The sequence below is a fragment of the Triticum aestivum genome, chromosome 4B (assembly GCF_018294505.1).
Source record: "Triticum aestivum cultivar Chinese Spring chromosome 4B, IWGSC CS RefSeq v2.1, whole genome shotgun sequence".
Lineage (NCBI taxonomy): Eukaryota > Viridiplantae > Streptophyta > Magnoliopsida > Poales > Poaceae > Triticum > Triticum aestivum.
In genome coordinates, this window is record NC_057804.1 from 633,407,083 (window position 1) to 633,413,082 (window position 6,000).

Sequence of the window (6,000 nt, forward strand, 5' to 3'; positions counted from 1 at the left end):
AAGCTGATGGGCTTGTGCGTAAACACGGAATCGATATAATATCAGCCTTCAATTTTTTCTGCCCTATAGAACCCCCTTGACATTGGCAAGAAGATATCTTCCTGCCCCACCTCAACCATGAAAGTTTTTCCATACTAGATTTGAACATCGATTTCAACTATCGTATTCCACTATTACATTCGAAATTCCATTATTTCTTAGGAAACTTCATTATTTTGATTTTGATTTTTTAAATTGTGCACAATTTTGTCAATATTTGTTATTTTATTTAGTTTCTTTGTAAGCATAATACCAGTGCCACTAATTCATTCTCCGTTGGAAAACATCATTATTTTGTTTTTTTAGTTTTCGTTTCCTTTTCTTTCTTCTTTAAGGGTAACACTAATGTCACTAATTCATTCCTTATTAGGAAACTTACTTTGTCCAAAATTCCACTATTATATTCTAATTTTTACATATTATAAAAACCACAATTTTTGTACAAATTGTGTGTAAATTTTGTCAAATTTATTTCATTATCATTATTCTTAAAAGGTAATACCAATGCAACCAATTCAATTTTTTTCCTTAGATAACTTCAATTTTTAAGCTTTTATTTCGTTTTCTTTCCTGTCTAATGGTAATGTTGAAGGAAATATGCCCTAGAGGCAATAATAAAGTTGTTATTTATATTTCCTTATATCATGATAAATGTTTATTATTCATGCTAGAATTGTATTAACCGGAAACTTAGTACATGTGTGAATACATAGACAAAACATAGTATCCCTAGTATGCCTCTACTTGACTAGCTCGTTAATCAAAGATGGTTATGTTTCCTAACCATAGACATGTGTTGTCATTTGATGAACGGGATCACATCATTAGGAGAATGATGTGATGGACAAGACCCATCCGTTAGCTTAGCATTATGGTCGTCACGGTTTCATTGCTACTGCTATCTTCATGACTTATACACGTTCCTCGGACTATGAGATTATGCAACTCCCGAATACCGGAGGAACACCTTGTGTGCTATCAAATGTCACAACGTAACTGGGTGATTATAAATATGCTCTACATGTGTCTCCGAAGGTGTTTGTTTGGTTGGCATAGATCGAGATTATGATTTGTCACTCCGTGTATCGGAGAGGTATCTCTGGGCCCTCTCGGTAATGCTCATCACTATAAGCCTTGCAAGCAATGTGATTAATGAGTTAGTTGCGGGATGAAGCATTATGGCACGAGTAAAGAGACTTGCCAGTAATGAGATTGAACTAGGTATGATGATACCGACGATCGAATCTCGGGCAAGTAACGTACCGATGACAAAGGGAACAACGTATGTTGTTATGCGGTTTGACCGATAAAGATCTTCGTAGAATATGTAGGAGCCAATATGAGCATCCAAGTTCCACTATTGGTTATTGATTGGAGATGTGTCTCTGTCATGTCTACATAGTTCTCGAACCCGTAGGGTCCGCACGCTTAACATTCGATGATGATTTGTATTATGAGTTATGTGTTTTGATGACCGAAGTTTGTTCGGAGTCTCGGATGAGATTACGGATGTGATGAGGAGTCTCGAAATGGTCGAGACGTAAAGATTCATATATTGGAAGGCTATATTCGGACATCGGAAAGGTTCCGAGTGATTCAGGTATTTTTCAGAGTACCGGGGAGTTACGGGAATTCACCGGGAGAAGTAATGGGCCTTATTGGGCCATATGGTAAAGGGGGAGGTAGGCCAAAGGGGAGGTGGCGCGCCCCCCATGGGTCCGAATTGGACTAGGGGAAGGGGGCGGCGCCTGATACGTCTCCAACGTATCTATAATTTATTAAGTATTCATGCCATGTTTATAATATTTCCACATGATTTTGGTATGATTTGATTAGAACTAACCCGGACTGACATTGTTTTCAGCAGAACTACCGTGGTGTTTCTTTTGTGTAGAAATAAAAGTTCTCGGAATGCGTTGAAAATCAACAGAGGTTTCTTGGGAAATTATAAAAAATACTGGAATAAAAATCTACCGGAGGGGAGTCCCGCAGGCTCCACGAGGGTGGGGGGCGCGCCCCTGTTCCTCGTGGACTACCCGTGGGCCCCCCTGACTTGTCCTCGATGCCAACCTCTCCTATAAATGCCCAAACCTCCAGAAATTAACCTAGATCGGAAGTTCTGCCACCGCAAGCCTCTGTAGCCACGAGAAATCAATCTAGACCCTCTCTGGCACCCTGCCGGAGGGGGCCATCATCACTGGAGGCCATGGAGGAGGAACCTGGAGGGGCCATCATCGCCATGAAGGCCAAGGACCAGAGGAATAACCTCTCCCCATCCAGGGGGAGGCCATGGAGGAGGGAGCACAAGGGGGAGAACCTCTCCTCCTCTATCTCGGTGGCGCCGGAGTGCCATCGGGAGGGGAATCATCGCGGCGGTGATCGTCTTCATCAACATCACCATCATCATCACCATCCTCATCTCTTTTACGCGGTCAACTCTCCCGCACCCTGCTGTAATCCCTACTTGAACATGGTGCTTTATGCCACATATTATGATCCAATGATGTGTTGCCATCCTATGATGTTTTGAGTAGATATCCTTTGTCTTTTGGTTGATTGATGATCTAGATTGGTATGAGTTGTATGCTTTATTTTGGTGCTGTCCTATTGTGCCTCCTGTGTCGCGCAAGCGTGAGGGATTCCCGCTGTAGGGTGTTGCAATATGTTCATGATTCGCTTATCATGGGTTGCTTGAGTGACGGAAGTATAAACCCGAGTAAGGGGGTTGTTGCGTATGGGATAAAGGGGACTTGATATGTTAATGCTATGGTTGGGTTTTACCTTAATGATCTTTAGTAGTTGCGGATGCTTGCTAGAGTTCCAATCATAAGTGCATATGATCCAAGAAGATAAAGCATGTTAGTTTATGCCTCTCCCTCATATGAAATTGCAATAGTGATTACCGGTCTTGTTAACAATTGCCTAGGATAATTCCGCACACCGACCCATCATTATTCCACACTCGCTATTTATAATATTTAGTAATATATTCTAACTTTATGATAACAACACCTACTTTTATATCTTAGCTCTCCGATATCATACAAAGTTATCCTCTTGATACCCACAACATAGTTTACTTCTCGCTTCTAGTTGGAAGCAAACGTTCGGTGTACGTAGAGTCATATCAGTGGCAGATAGGACTTGAGAGAATATTGATCTTTCCTTTAACTCCTTGTGGGTTCGACACTCCATGCTTATCACTTCCACCTTTGGGAATTGCTACGATGATTCCCTGCACTTGGGGATTATCAAGCTCTTTTCTGGCGCCGTTGCTGGGGAGCAATAGCGTGGGGTTGGTATTCTCATGTGTGCTTGTTTTCGTTCTTCACTAAGTAGTTTTTGTTTTCCCTTATAGTTTTGCTTAGTTGTAGGTTTGACTCCCCCCTTTCCTAGTCCAAGTAAGGGAAGAAGGAAGGAGGAGGAAAAGAGAAGGAAAGGGGGCCGGCCCCCCAAACCCTAAACCAATTTGGTTTGGGCCTAGGGGGGGGCGCCCCACCTCTTAGCTGATCTCTCCTCCCTCCACTAGGGCCCAATAAGGCCCATTGACTCCCCGGGGGGTTCCGATAACCTCCCGGTACTTCAGAAAATACCCGATACACTTCAGAACCATTCCGATGTCCGAATATAACCTTCCAATATATCAATCTTTATGTCTCGGCCATTTCGAGACTCCTCGTCATGTCCATGATCTCATCCGGGACTCCGAACAACCTTCGGTACATCAAATCACATAAACTCATAATACCAATCGTCATCGAATGTTAAGCGTGCGGACCCTATGGGTTCGAGAACTATGTAGACATGACCGAGACACGTATCCGGTTAATAACCAATAGCGGAACCTGGATGCTCATATTGGTTCCTACATATTCTGTGAAGATCTTTATCGGTCAAACCGCATAACAACATACATTGTTCCCTTTGTCATTGGTATGTTACTTGCCCGAGATTCGATCGTTCGTATCTCAATACCTAGTTCAATCTCGTTACCGGCAAGTCTTTTTACTCGTTCCGTAATACTTCATCCTGCAACTAACTCATTAGTCACAATGCTTGCAAGGCTTATAGTGCCGAGTATTACCAAGAGGGCCCAGAGATACCTCTCTGAAACACAGAGTGACAAATCCTAATCTCGATCTATGACAACCCAACAAACACCTTCGGAGACACCCGTAGAGCACCTTTATAATCACCTAGTTACGTTGGGATGTTTGGTAGCACACAAAGTGTTCTTCCGGTATTCGTGAGTTGCATAATCTCATAGTGTGAGAACTTGTATAAGTCATGAAGAAAGCAGTAGCAATGAAACTGTAACGATCATAATGCTAAGCTAATGGATGGGTCATGTACATCACATCATTCTTCTAATGATGTGACCCCGTTTATCAAATGACAACACATGTCTATGGTTAGGAAACATAACCATCTTTGATTAATGAGCTAGTTAAGTAGAGGCATACGAGGGACTAGATGTTTTGTCTATGTATTCACACATGTACTAAGTTTCCAGTTAATACAATTCTAGCATGAACAATAAACATTTATCATGAATTCAGGAAATAAATAATAACTTTATTATTGCCTCTAGGGCATATTTCCTTCAGTCTCCCACTTGCACTAGAGTCAATAATCTAGTTCACATCGCCATGTGATTTCACACCAATAGTTCACATCTGTATGTGATTAACACCCATAGTTTGCATCGCCATGTGACCAACACCCAAAGGGTTTACTAGAGTCAATAATCTAGTTCACATCTCTATGTGATTAGCACACAAAGAGTACTAAGGTGTGATCATGTTTTGCTCGTGAGAGAAGTTTTAGTCAATGTGTCTGTCATAATCAGAGCCGTATGTATTTTGCAAATATTCTATGTCTACAATGCTGCATGGAGCTACTCTAGCTAATTGCTCCCACTTTCAATATGTATCCAGATTGAGACTTAGAGTCATCTATATCAGTGCACTACAAAAAAAAGACACATCCGTGACATTTTGGGCCGAATGATTTTTTTTCTTTTATACTTATGACACTTCTATGACAATAATTGTGACAAAACCCGGTGAGGGAGTTCCAGACTAGGGGGTGTCCGGATAGCCGAACTATCATCATCGACCGGACTCCAAGACTATGAAGATACAAGATTGAAGACTTCGTCCCGTGTCCGGATGGGACTTTCCTTGGCGTGGAAGGCAAGCTTGCGATACGGATATGTAGATTTCCTACCTTTGTAACCGACTCTGTGTAACCCTAGCCCTCTCCAGTGTCTATATAAACCGGATGGCTGTAGTCCATAGGATGAACAACAATGACACCATAGGCTAGCTTCTAGGGTTTAGACTCCTTGATCTCGTGGTAGATCCACTCTTGTAACACATATCATCAATATTAATCAAGCAGGACGTAGGGTTTTACCTCCATCAAGAGGGCCCGAACCTGGGTAAAACATCGTGTCCCTTGTCTCCTGTTACCATCCGCCTAGACGCACAGTTCGGGACCCCCTACCCGAGATCCGCCGGTTTTGACACCGACATTGGTGCTTTCATTGAGAGTTCCTTTGTGTCGTCACCGATAGGCTTGATGGCTTCTTCAATCATCATCAACGACGCAGTCCAGGGTGAGACCTTTCTCCCCGGACAGATCTTCGTATTCGGCGGCTTTGTACTGCGGGCCAATTCGCTTGGCCAACTGGAGCAGATCGAAAGCTACGCCCCTAGCCGTCAGGTCAGATTTGGAAGTTTGAACTTCACGGCTGACATCCGCGGGGACTTGATCCTCGATGGATTCGAGCCAAAGCCGAGTGTGCCGCACTGTCGCGCGAGCATGATTTAGCTCTGCAGCCGGATAGTACCTTGGAGGCCGCACTCGAAACCGCTCCGATCTTCAATTCGGAGCCAGCTCCGCAGATCGAGGACGACTGCCTAGACACCGCCTCGGGGGCTGCAACCTCTACGGCGA